The sequence below is a fragment of the Bufo bufo genome, chromosome 1, assembly GCF_905171765.1.
Source record: "Bufo bufo chromosome 1, aBufBuf1.1, whole genome shotgun sequence".
NCBI classification, from domain to species: domain Eukaryota; kingdom Metazoa; phylum Chordata; class Amphibia; order Anura; family Bufonidae; genus Bufo; species Bufo bufo.
The window spans coordinates 190,737,903-190,752,696 of record NC_053389.1 but is presented as its reverse complement, the minus strand read 5'-3'; positions in this window follow the sequence as shown (position 1 = coordinate 190,752,696).

The window sequence follows — 14,794 nt, the reverse complement described above, 5'->3', positions numbered from 1 at the left end:
GGAGGGGAGGGGCTGTGGCCACTGCGCCACCAATGAACATAACTGACCTGTAATACAAATACAGGAGGCGGGTGCTGGAATCAAATAGCCGGCACACGACCTCTGTGACAGGGAGCTGCGATCAGCTGCAGTTGAGTTAACCCTTCAGGTGCGGTACCTGAGGGGTTATCTGCCGCTGATCGCAGCTCCCTGTCACAAAGGTCGGGTGCCGGCTATTTGATTCCAGCACCCGCCTCCTGTATTTGTATAAGAAACATTGGTGGCACAGTGCGCCCCCTCCCCCCCAACACCCCAGTATAAGAATCATTGGTGGCTCAGTGGGAAGTGCCAATGAGGGGTTAAAGAATAATTTTAAAAAAATTAACTCACCTCCTCCAGTTGATCGCGTAGCTGCCGGTCTCCTGTTCTTTCTTCAGGACCTGTGGTGACGTCACTGAGCTCATCACATGGTCCATTACCATGGTGATGGATCATGTGATGTATCATGTGATGAGCACAGTGATGTCACCACAGGTCCTTTGACAGGTCCTGAAGAAAGAACAGGAGACGATCAATTGGAGGAGGTGAGTTAATTATTTTTTTATTTTTAACCCTCATTGGCACTGCCCACTGCGCCACCAATGTTTATTATATTGAGGGGGGGCGCACTGCGCCACCAATGTTTATTATATTGAGGGGGGGCGCACTGCACCACCAATGTTTATTATATTGAGGGGGGGCGCACTGCACCACCAATGTTTATTATATTGGGGGGCGCACTGCGCCACCAATGTTTATTATATTGGGGGGGCGCACTGCGCCACCAATGTTTATTATACTGGGGTGTTGGGGGGGGCGCACTGCACCACCAATGTTTATTATATGGGGGGCGCAGTGCGCCAATGTTTATTATATTGGGGGGGCGCACTGCGCCACCAATGTTTATTATACTGGGGTGTTGGGGGGCGCACTGCACCACCAATGTTTATTATATTGGGGGGGCGCACTGTGCCAATGTTTATTATATTGGGGGGGCCCACTGCGCCACCAATGTTTATTATACTGGGGTGTTGGGGGGGCGCACTGCACCACCAATGTTTATTATATTGGGGGGCGCACTGCGCCAATGTTTATTATATTGGGGGGCCCACTGCGCCACCAATGTTTATTATACTGGGGTGTTGGGGGGGCACACTGCGCCACCAATGTTTATTATACTGGGGTGTTGGGGGGCGCACTGCGCCACCAATGCTTATTATATTGACCTTCTACTAAGCCTTCTGTATTCAGAATGCTATAATTTTCCCTTATAACCATGTTATAAGGGAAAATAATACAGTGAATAGACTTTCATCCTAGCAACCATGCGTGAAAATCGCACCGCATCCGCACTTGCTTGCGATTTTCACACAGCCCCATTAACTTCTATGGGGCCTGCGTTGTGTGAAAAACGCACAACATAGAGCATGCTGCGATTTTCACGCAACACACAAGTGATGCGTGAAAATCACCGCTCATGTGCACAGCCCCATAGAAATGAATGGGTCCTGATTTAGTGCGGGTGAATTCCGGTATTTTGAATGCCAGATCCGGCACTAATACATTCCTATGGGGAAAAATGCTGGATCCGGCATTCAGGCAAATCTTCTGTTTTTTTCGCCGGAGATAAAACCGTAGCATGCTGCGGTTTTATCTTTTGCCTGATCAGTCAAAATAACTGAACTGAAGACGTCCTGATGCATCCTGAACAGATTACTCTCCATTCAGAATGCATGGGGATATGCCTGATCAGTTCTTTTCTGGTATAGAGCCCCTAGGACGGAACTCTATGCCGGAAAAGAAAAACGCTAGTGTGAAAGTACCCTAAAATATTAAGTTTAAATCCCCCCTTTCCCAATTTTACATATAAAATATATAAACAATAAATAAATAAACATATTACATAGCGCTGTCCAAACTATTAAAGTATTAAAAAATATCTCCTATGCGGTGAGCATTCGCCATTTTTTAGTCACCTTGTTACCCCAAAAAATAGGATAGGACTGTTCTATTATGGGCCGAATGTTTCATAAAATGCGAAATGCACGCAGCTTTTTTTGGTGTTTTTTTTTTTTTTTGCGCGGTATTGAGTATCGCAATACTTTTTTTTGGTGGCGAAAGCGAATCAAAATTTTGGTATCAAAACAACCCTACGCCGATCTGATCGGCGTAGCGTTGTCACGATACCCAAATTTTGATTCGGTTTCGATTTGGCGACTAAAAATTTGATTTGGCTCCTAAATTTTTCAGTTCAGGAGCCAATGGCTACTAGGTATTTTTTTTAGTCTGGAGCACTGTGAGCGCTTCCATTGTGGCAGCGAAGCGCTCATCTCCATAGTGATCTGTTTGTATCGCCGTCCTCAGGACAGCGATACAAACAGAAGGCTGCGGAAGAGCAGGGCAGGGAGGTTCCTGTTCCTCTGATAGGCTGCCAGCACTACTAGGCCGGCAGCCTATCAGAGGCCGGCGTAGGCGGCGCGATCTGCCTGAGCCGTACAGCGCTGGAGTCGGGACACAGTGACAGGCCGGAAGAGGCCTGCATCGCATCGCTCTGAAGAGGTAAGTATAAGTGTTAATTATAATTTTTTTATATATACAATACTTTGTTTTACTGGCACATGATTGGGGGGGCTATTACTGGCACTTGATTGGGGGGCTATTACTGGCACATGATTGGGGGCTATTACTGGCACATGATTGGAGGGGCTATTACTGGCACATGATTGGGGGGGCTATTACTGGCACATGATTGGGGGGGCTATTACTGGCACATGATTGGGGGGGGCTGTTATTACTGGCACATGATTGGGGGGGCTGTTATTACTGGCACATAATTGGAGGGGGCTGTTATTACTGGCACATGATTAGGGGGGCTGTTATTACTGGCACATGATTGGGTGGCTGTTATTACTGGCACATGATTGGGGGTGCTGTTATTACTGGCACATGATTGGGGGGGCTATTATTACTGGCACATGATTGGGGGGCTGTTATTACTGGCACATGTTTGGGGGAGCTGTTATTACTGGCTGATGAGAGGCACTGGGGGGCTGATGAGAGGCACTGGGGGGCTGATGAGAGGCACTGGGGCTGATGAGAGGCACTGGGACTCTTATCTGAGGTCTGATTGGGGGACATTCATATTGGGGTCTGAGCTGAGGTGTGATCTGAGGTCTTATTAACATTGGGGATCTTATTGGGGCTGTTATCTGAGGTCTGATTAACATTGGGGGTCTGATTGGTGGTCTGACCTGAGGTGTAATGAAAAATATATTTTTCTTATTGTGCCCGCTTCCAGCCCGGAGCCCAGCTGCCCAGAGCACTGATCCGGAGCAGCTTGGACAAAAAGGCCTCACAGTCTCCCACACTCCTTCTGCCCGGCCAAGCCAGCACCCCTGAGTCTTCAGAACTGTAAGTGTGTGTGTGGGGGGGGGGGGGGGGGTTCACACACACACACACACTTAAAATTTAACGATATAAACAACTTGCAGTTTACTGAATAAGAATATACCCGGCGAGCAAAAATGCTGTCCCCCCCAGATTTTTGGGGGTTCCTACACCCATGATTGTTATACTGCAGCGCAATTGCTCATTATTGTATTTTGGATATTTCACACTCTTTTAGAGTGTACCCTAATTAAAAAAATATATATTTAAACCAAAAACCTGTGTTGGCTACCTCGTCCTCCTCCACCGCCGCTTCCACCTACATCGCTACGTCCACCGCTTCCTCAAACTCCTACACCCAATTTTTATTTTAGTTGTACGTATTTTATTTTATATCATTTCACTACTTTGTCAGTTACATTTTCTGGTGAAATTCAGCAATTTTTGGGTGTAAAGTACCACTGCTATACCAAGTAGACATGTTTAAAAAATCAAGTCATTTACATTTTCGGGTGAAATTCGCAAATTTTTGGGTGTATAGTACCACTGCTATACCTATAACCTATAGAAGAAACAAAGCTGACTACGTACTATTATCAAATATCATAAATACTTTATTAGTTACAAAACATGATATATATCAAGGACATAATCATTAAAAGCCAAGTGGGCAGAGAAAAACACCATCCGCGTTGGGGTAACGCCATCCTTGCTGGTTGACACACAGCACTTGTTCTGGTAGGTTCTCTCTTATAGTCCTTATATGCTGTTAGGCTGTATGGGCAGAAGTGGGTGATTATTTCTGGATCCTCTTTCTGGACCGGCAGTTATTATTCTGTTCACCTGCGGCTCCCCATACATACATTGTGGTATTACATATGACCTACCTTTGTGATATTTATTATTCATTACTTATTTATACATCAACTCATTTATTACTTATTTATATACTAATTCATGACAACATTGCTTGTAGCCTGTGTCCCTTCAGGATGGTGTTTTTCTCTGCCCACTTGGCTTTTAATGATTATGTCCTTGATATATATCAGAGGTCAGCAACCTCCGGCACTCCAGCTGTGGTGAAACTACAACTCCCAGCATGCTCCATCGACTTCTATGGGAGTTCCAACAACAGCCGAGCATGTTTGTATGCTGGGAGTTGTAGTTTCACCACAGCTGGAGTGCCGAAGGTTGCTGATCCCTGATATATATCATGTTTTGTAACTAATAAAGTATTTATGATATTTGATAATAGTACGTAGTCAGCTTCGTTTCTTCTATAGGTTTTGCATATTTCATAGGAGCTGGTACTCGTGATTGTTTACAGGTTGATCCTCGTACTGTTGCCGCAACATGGATTGTATATGCTAATTTTAGCTTAGGCATGAGGATCCCTTTTGCTTTTTCTGCTTTTGTACACTGCTATACCTAGTAGGCCGGTAAAAAAAAAAAAAAAAAATTGTCATTTACATGTTCGGGTGAAATTCACCAATTTTGGTGTGTATAGTACCACTGCTATATCTAGTAGACCGTTAAAAAAAAAAAAAAATTGTCAGTTATATATTCTGGTGAAATTCACCAATTTTTGGGTGTGATGTACCACTCCTATACCTAGTAGACCGGAAAAAAATAAAAATTTGTCAGTTACATTTTTTGGTGAAATTCACGAATTTTTGGGTGTAATATACCCCTCCTCTACCTAGTTGACAGCTTAATAAATTTTAATAATTTTTCTGTTACATTCTTGGGTTGACATTATACAATTTTAGACATGAATAAACACCTGCTATTCATAGGTGACAGGGAATAAAATTTTATATATTATTCAGTAGTTAATGCGCGCCACATCCTTTCATTCAATGCTTAAACTTTGAAAAGTTGTCACACTTTTATGCTTTAATAATTTCTCCCATATTTCAACTCTATAATTTGAAATTTGAAAAAATTAATCCTCCCTTGGATATGGTCTCTCTTTCTCACGCTCCCTCTCTGGCCTGGAACCCTGATTCCCCGCCACCCGTGATCACCATGGTAGGCGCATAAAAGAACATCGAAAGTTGATAGAGCAGATATCAAATAGGATCGTGAACATCACGGGGACGTGCGACATGGTGGGGCAGTAAGTGTGCACACGCCTACACGAAGTGACTGACAGGGGTCAGCCCCTGCAACTTCTGGGTCTCCAAATTGGGCACATGGCCTGAGCCTGCCCTTTACCCCTTGGAGGTGCTGTCCTGTCCTGCAGCCAGTGTATTGTCTGAACGTGTATTTAGCATGACTGGAGGGGGTTATCACAGGTTATATTTCCCAATGTTTTGGGGTGTACCCTAATTTTAAAAATAAAATTTAAAACCAAAAAGCAGTGTAGGCTACCTCCTCCTCCACCGCCGCTTCCACCTACACCGCCACATCCACCGCCTCCTCAACCTCCTACTCCATATGGACCTCGTCCTCCTAGATCAAGATTATTATTTTTTATTTGTACCTATTTTATGTTATTTGAAGTCATTTCCCTATCCACATTTGTTTGCAGAGCACTTGCCATGCTCTTAACCACATTTTGATGCCATTTGCAGCCCTCTAGTCCTTTCCATGACATTTTTACAGCCATTTTAGTGCTCAAAAGTTCGGGTCCCTATTGACTTCAATGGGGTTTGGGGTCAAGTTCAGCTCACCTTCCGATCCTATATAGCGGTGCACGGGGCGGACTCAAGCCAGTCCAGTGGTAAATAGATGATCAAAAAATGCTCCGGCACTCGAGGACGTTCTGTGCAAGGAATCCCGATCTTTATTATCTTCACCCAAATACAGGTACAGACAGCAAACAGTGACACGCGAACCCCACTGCTCCCCACGATCTACGCGTTTCGAACGCTATCGTTCTTACTCATGATCTCAAGATCATGAGTAAGAACGATAGCGTTCGAAACGCGTAGATCGTGGGGAGCAGTGGGGTTCGCGTGTCACTGTTTGCTGTCTGTACCTGTATTTGGGTGAAGATAATAAAGATCGGGATTCCTTGCACAGAACGTCCTCGAGTGCCGGAGCATTTTTTGATCACAACAATTCTAACTTCGGTTTGTAATCCGCACACTCGATTTAGTATAGGACAAATGTTTTTTGCCCAGCAGCAGACTAAAAAATTTTTTTTTGTTGCGTGGTGAAATTGTTCGATATAGCGACCAGCGCGGGTCCGGCGTGGGGAGGGACGGCCCAATCCGGGGGTTCTGGCCAGGGGGCCAGGAGTGACTTAGTGGGGCCTGGGGGCGGGGTTTATAAGTCTGTCTTTTGAGAGTGGCCTGAATTGCCACCCTACCTGCCTCCTTAACTGTGACCTCCACAGCACTTCTCTCCCTTAACAGTGTCATCCACAGTGCCCTGCCCCTTTAAAGCTGACCTACAGTAGTGAAGAAAAATGCCTGTGTTGTTATGGAAACCTGGTGTAAAACTGTGTGTATGTGGAGACTAAGGACCTACGAGCTTCTATTGGCTGATAAGGGACATGTGACTGTGTGTATGGCAGTTGGGATATGAAGAGAAAGACATGCAGGCTTCTATTGGCTAATGTAGGTCATGTGATGTGCCATTTTTGCATTTTTGGGGTATATCTCAGGAACGGTATGTCCTAAAGTGCTGAGACACGGTTTTAAACCTTCCCGGACACCAGATGTACCTGTGTGCCAAATTTCGTAATTGTAAATGCGACGGTGTGGATTTCTTTAGCAGACATACATACACTCACCTAAAGAATTATTAGGAACACCTGTTCTATTTCTCATTAATGCAATTATCTAGTCAACCAATCACATGGCAGTTGCTTCAATGCATTTAAGGGTGTGGTCCTGGTCAAGACAATCTCCCGAACTCCAAACTGAATGTCAGAATGGGAAAGAAAGGTGATTTAAGCAATTTTGAGCGTGGCATGGTTGTTGGTGCCAGACGGGCCGGTCTGAGTATTTCACAATCTGCTCAGTTACTGGGATTTTCACGCACAACCATTTCTAGGGTTTACAAAGAATGGTGTGAAAAGGGAAAAACATCCAGTATGCGGCAGTCCTGTGGGCAAAAATGCCTTGTGGATGCTAGAGGTCAGAGGAGAATGGGCCAACTGATTCAAGCTGATAGAAGAGCAACGTTGACTGAAATAACCACTCTTTACAACCGAGGTATGCAGCAGAGCATTTGTGAAGCCACAACACGCACAACCTTGAGGCAGGCTCGGACTGGCCCACAGGGGTACAGGGGAATCCCCCGGTGGGCCCCTGAGCAAGGTGGGCCCCTAGTATCCAAACCCCTGCACAAGTGGCACATAACACATTAGATTTACTGCACTACATACATATATTCAATGTACAGCACCTCAACCAGCCTATGTTCATATAAAAAACGTGTTAGATTATTTATTATATTTGAATGTATCCGTACGGTGGGCCCCAAAATAAATTTTACTGGTGGGCCCCAGGTACCCCAGTCCGACACTGCCTTGAGGCGGATGGGCTACAACAGCAGAAGACCCCACCGGGTACCACTCATCTCCACTACAAATAGGAAAAAGAGGCTACAATTTGCACAAGCTCACCAAAATTGGACTGTTGAAGACTGGAAAAATGTTGCCTGGTCTGATGAGTCTTGATTTCTGTTGAGACATTCAAATGGTAGAGTCCGAATTTGGCGTAAACAGAATGAGAACATGTATCCATCCTCTGATGGCTACTTCCAGCAGGATAATGCACCATGTCACAAAGATCGAATCATTTCAAATTGGTTTCTTGAACATGACAATGAGTTCACTGTACTAAAATGGCCCCCACAGTCACCAGATCTCAACCCAATAGAGCAAGTTTGGGATGTGGTGGAACGGGAGCTTTGTGCCCTGGATGTGCATCCCTCAAATCTCCATCAACTGCAAGATGCTATCCTATCAATATGGGCCAACATTTCTAAAGAATGCTATCAGCACCTTGTTGAATCAATGCCACGTAGAATTAAGGCAGTTCTGAAGGCAAAAGGGGGTCCAACACCGTAATAGTATAGTGTACCTAATAATTCTTTAGGTGAGTGTATAAGGTGTATAGTTTGGTGTGGGTGCTTATTTTTATTAGATTTTATTTTTATTTTATTATATTTTTTTACTTATTTTTACATAAATTTTTGTCTCATATGTCCCCAATGGTGATTTTCAAGTGGTGTGGGCATTTTTATTTTAATATTTTTAATTGTATTTGTATTTTATTATATTTTTTACTTATTTTTTTATATTTATATTGACTCATAATACATCTCCCATGCGGGAATAATGGTGACTTTAGACTGAGACCCTGCAGCTCTGCTCTGCCCCTGAGATACCAGGCAACCACGCGATCGCCTGGGCCAGTAGAGGATGCAGCATAGCCACTTCCTCTTTTCACTGCATAGTGCTCATTGACCACTATACACAATCTTAGGAGAAGGCAAAAGCGGTAATACATTGTTTCAGTCTTTTCTGCTGGGTTCCCATGACTGACAGCCAGGGACCTGATCTAGTTGTGTGGAATGATTGTGTGATGCCTCCTGTTTATCAACATACCAGTTATTGGCACTTGTCGAAAACTGAGAGGGACAGAATCCTTGAACTGAGAGACCTTGGTTTATTAATCTGGAAGATCACTATGTGCGTAGGCCGAGATGTCAGCACTGTTTAATGTTGTATGTCCCGCTGATTGGGAGAACAACAATGAACTGGAATGACTGGAAGAGGTGCACAGAGAGGAACTTCTGCACAAACGGATTGTCTGATTAGAAGAATGGTGAACAGTGATCGTTTCTGTACTGCAAGCGAAAATGGACATCACATCCCAAGCCTAGGGTGGTAAATAGTGTCTACACAAACCATCAGAGGGTGTTTGCATGACATTGAGCTATGTGCCAGACATCTACTTATAGGTGTTTCATTGACCTCACGCCACCCATTTCAAATGCTATCATGGTGCACAGCAAGACTGCAATTGAAGCTGGAATGGAGGTCTCTGCTCTTCTGCAATTGGTCTGGATACCCCTTGGGCACTGCCATAAAGAAGAGGGAATGTCACGTTGGTTATACTCCTGACAAAATGTTGTGGGGTGGCATAATGTACAGTAGCCAGACCCCTCTAAGCTTCATTTTAAGTACACCTCAGTCGCTGACATTTATTGTGTCGTTGAACCAGCGGTATGGCCATCTCTCTCTCAAAGTTTCCCAGGAGCTATTATTCAACCGGACACGCCAGGATGCATGTTGCTCCTGTTACTGTTAGCAGCCTCCATGGCCTAAACATGCCATTGCAATACCCTAGAGGAGAGGGTACTTGAAAAGGGTTTGCTGTTTAATGCTTGTCATTCTATTTAATATCACTTTATGCTTTGTATAGCCAGTATGGTACTGTCTGGAACTGACAGTTGATAAACTCTGGCACTTCCCCTACAGACGGCTTGGGTGTGCCCCTAGCTTAGATAGAGCTAGTTATGAGTCAGCAAGAAAAGAGTGAAGAAGCAACTCCATGTACTCTATTCCTCAAAAGACTGGGCTAAAGCTACAGAGACTCTCACTGATCTCTGGGTGATCTACAGAAAGGAAGAATAAGGGACAAGAATGTTCAGAAATCTTTATTAAAGTCAGTAAGGTATCCTGCTACCTAATACATTACTGCTGTGAGGGGAATACTGATAAGATTTACACTTGGACATGACTTGGCCAGTCATATCTTACCTCACAAAAAAACGCAATTAACCCCCATTCCAGATAAATAACAGAATATCTTTATTGAATACATAATTAATACATCTTAAAATACAAAGAAATTATTAGCAGCAAGTGAAACCCCCAAATGAGGACTAGGATGGGGCTGCAGAGTCGGGCAGCCACAATAAATTAAACAATGAAAACAAAAGAGTAAGAAACAATACCACTAATCAATACCCATAAAGTAATTAAAACATACCAGGAGAAAATCCCAGCCAAAAAATACAACATAAGAAAAGGGCAAAGTGGAATGTAGGAAAATAGTGATACCATATGTAGCACGCCAACTCTGCAAGCCACCTCCTCCCAACGCCATTTCGCCTTACAGGCCTCTTCCCCGGAAATGGAGTTGGGAGGAGGTGGCTTGCAGAGTCGGCATGCTACATATGGTATCACTATTTTCCTACATTCCACTTTGCCCTTTACTTATGTTGTATTTTTTGGTTGGGATTTTCTCCTGGTATGTTTTATTACTTTATGGGTATTGATTAGTGGTATTGTTTCTTACTCTTTTCTGCGGCCACCTCCTGGTACTCATTTGGTGGTTTCACTTGCTGCTAATTCTTTCTTTGTATTTTAAGATGTATTAATTATGTATTCAATAAAGATATTCTGTTATTTATCTGGAATGGAGGTTAATTGCGTTTTTTTGTGAGGTATAGTTCAATTTATTGGTAGTTCCTCCTGTTATGCTTATTTAAGTATCCGAGTTAATTATTTTGTGTTATACAGTCATATCTTAGCAGAACCTGGATGCCTCAGTTGCGAATTACAGGCAAAATTGCAGAAGTGATATTGCCAGCTATAGATTCTGCAGGAAGAGACTTGAGAACGATAGAAAGGATAGAGTATGGTAAAGTCCATACCAAACCTTTTGGGAAGATTCACACTGTATACTGTGAGAACTGTTTATTAACTATTTCTGGATGTACTACATTTTGCACTACAGTAAAGGGAGAATTATTCTGTTAAATCTGACCTGGTTACTGACTCCTGCACCATATGCCAGCCATTGCAATCTACACATCCTGTCTTGCATCCATACAAATTTTTAACATTATAGGCACCCCAATCACTATCGGGCAGAATTAGAATGTGCTCTGAGGGAAGAAAGGATGCATGGTGCTTAGGAAAAGTCACTGTGATCATCTGTGACAGCCAGAGCCACTACCACTCCCATCCTTCTGGGCTCGCTGCACTACACTACAATCTCCAGACTCGTCTGACATCGAGCCATCTGGAGCTTTATTGGTTGGCAATTGAAAAGGAAGCTTCCAGCAGCGGATCTTGATTATTTGCCTACCCAAGCACATTCAGCAGGGCAGAACATTTCTCAGACAACCAATAATAAAATCATTTATATCATCCCAAAGCATGTAAGTGCTTGTATTGTTTCATGTGGTGCTTTTACTCAATACAGAATAAATTGAGACGTTTTAAATATTTTATTAATTGTGTGATTGTCTATCAATTGTGTGATTTCCATAATTCCACGACTTTTTCTTCTTGGTATTGCAATTTCAATTGTAAGGGATCGTCTCTTTTCAGGGGGTCAAACTCACAGATATCTCGCCAGACAATGGATTTTCATGTCCAAACTGTGCATTTATTTTGGCACTCTTCTCATACAGGATAGTCCAGTTATACATCACTGGGTGGGGTGAGGTTCCCGCACCACCAACACTTAAAACACAAATAAACTCCTGCCCGTCTAGGCACTGCCTAAACAAAATACGTCCCTACCTCACTCGTAGAGCACAGTTCACACATGGACATCATATGCGGCTTTCCTCAGCCAACATCAGTCCAGCAGCCTCCAGGCTGTGGCAATTTCAGTACCTTTTGGGGGATTGTGGTCCAGTAATCCTCCCAACTCTGACCTAGTGATCCTTTTTCCGCAGGCATCACTGCGTCCCCCAAACTTCAGGCTATAACCTAGCCTTGTAGCCCCTCAGCCTTGCTACCTGATACCACGCACCCAGAGCCTCAGCAGGACTCTGCTTCACAAAGACTCATACACAGACTGACATACTGGGAGGTGCTTTATGTCGGCCCGATTACAGCAGGCCTCATCTATAATCACCTCAGGTGAGAGGAAAACATGCTCTGGAATGAGGGGATGTATTGGGAGGTCCCACTGCCAAACCTACTATCCCAATCCAATAAAATCCAGCCCTGAACAAATAAAGAAAATAGCTTCAGCAACTAGGTTTGCTGAAGCCAGCGCCATCTTCCTGGACTTTACTTATCTCACCTAGGTGAGATATACACCCCTTCCAGGGCTTCACCGTACACATCACTATTCACATTGCCACACAATGTTGAGAAGAGTATCAGAGAATGTATCAAATTAACATTCCTGAATCTTTTCTTTGTATCAGAAAATCTTACTCTGTATAAGTGGGTATTTTATAACAGAGGCTGTTGGGGAGCAGTGATTGTAAGTCTGTAGCTTACAGTATGCTGTTATTATTATATGGAGCCCCCTTTGCAATCAACTGCACATAAATCAATGTCAGTAGCTGTATCATCGCTCCCCAATACAGTTATAGTTTTTTTAATGTTTTTTATCTTTAACTTGATACGCTGTCCTGAAGGAGGTCAGTGTGTGTGATATCTGAAGACAAAGCTGCACCTCAGCAGCTATCTTGGAGAGTTAGAAAAACTCCATAGTTAGTTCCATGCCTCAGCCCATAGAAGGGAAAGATTACAAAAGAACCAGGCAACTCAGAGAGGGAGTGAGAATATTGGCAAAGGAAGGTAACTGTCGTTTATCAGGCTCCAGTTTCCTTTGCATTAGGTGGAAAGATTCTAAGCTACAAGCTACCCACCATAACCAAGGACAGAAAGGCCATCTGTCAGCATATAGTATTCCTAGAGAGGATACTGAAGTATATGATTATACAGTACAGCAGAGATAGTCCATCCCTCCAGCCTGGAGAAAAAATTGAGAAAGATTGATTCAACTGCCAGGCTCTCACATGCCTCCATAGTGGTATTACCAATGCACTGTGATGTACAATAAAGCTGTGAGCCGCACCCACAACAGACCATGTGACACAGAAGCTACCAGGTGCAAAAGAATGTTACCAACAAAATGAAGTGGCACATTCCATACACATAAAGACAAAAACTCACTGAAAAAAGTGGCCTAAACGGGTGGAAATGCTCCAAACCCAGACACTGTAGCGTGTCTATAACCGGGGGAGCAATTCCTCCGCATGGGGTCCACAGATAACGGCAATTCCCAGCAAAACGGCGTACAATGGAAGATGCCGGGGCGGACCGCATGCACCACAAGGACATCTTACACAAAATTATACATTGTTCAGATGAAAAAATATATACATACACAAATCACTGCAAAAAATGCACCAAAATGATACGCAACTGACAATACTAGAAAATTCCTCAAGCTGATGTTAAAAGCTGAGAACTTTGAAAATATCTTCCAGTCAGGAACATATCGGAGCCCTTCATGCACCATGTCACGGTATCTCAGCAAGCATGGGGTCCTACTACTCAACTGCCCGTGGTGTGTGGACAGGGTCTGAACAGTGCTAGAAACCAACTCACAGCCAGGCTCTCACATGCCTCCATAGTGGTATCACCAATGCACTGTGAGGTAGAATAAAGCTGTGAGTTGCACCCACAACAGACCATGTGACACAGAAGCTACTAGGTGCATAAGAATGTTGCCAACAAAATGAAGTGGCACATTCCATACACATAAAGACAAAAACTCACTGAAAAAAGTGGCCTAAACGGGTGGAAATGCTCCAAACCCAGACACTGTAGCGGGTCTATAACCGGGGGAGCAATTCATCCACATGCGGTCCGCAGATAACGGCAATCCCCAGCAAAAAATGCATACAATGGAGGATGCCGGGGTGGACCGCATGGACCACAAGGACATCTTACACAAAATGATACATTGTGCAGATGAAAAAATATATACATACACAAATCACTGCAAAAAATGCACCAAAATGATATGCAATTGACAATACTAGTTAATTCCTCAAGCTGAGAACTTTGAAAATATCCTCCAGTCAGGAACATATCGGAGCCCCTCATGCACCACGTCACGGTGTCTCAGCAAGCATGGGTTTCTAGCACTGTTCAGACCCTGTTCACACATCACGGGCAGTTGAGTGGTAGGACCCCATGCTTGCTGAGACACCGTGACATGGTGCATGAGGGGCTCCGATATGTTCCTGACTGGTCTCAGCTTTTAACATCGGCTTCAGGAATTAGCTAGTATTGTCAGTTGCGTATCATTTTGGTGCATTTTTACAGTGATTTGTGTATGTATATATTTTTTAATCTGCACAATGTATCATTTTGTGTAAGATGTCCTTGTGGTGCATATTTGATGTGTCACATGACCCTCTTCCTATTGAAAAAAACAAAAGTTGGATTCAAAATGTCCGACTTCAAAATGGCCGCCATGGTCACCACCCATCTTTAAAAGTTTCCCCACTCACATATACTATTGTGCCACAAACAGGAAGTTAATATCACCAACCATTCCCATTTTATTAAGGTGTATCCATATAAATGGCCCACCCTGTATTTTACATTCACACCCCCAGTGTCGGTATGCAGTCATCAATCGCCAGCCGGCAATCG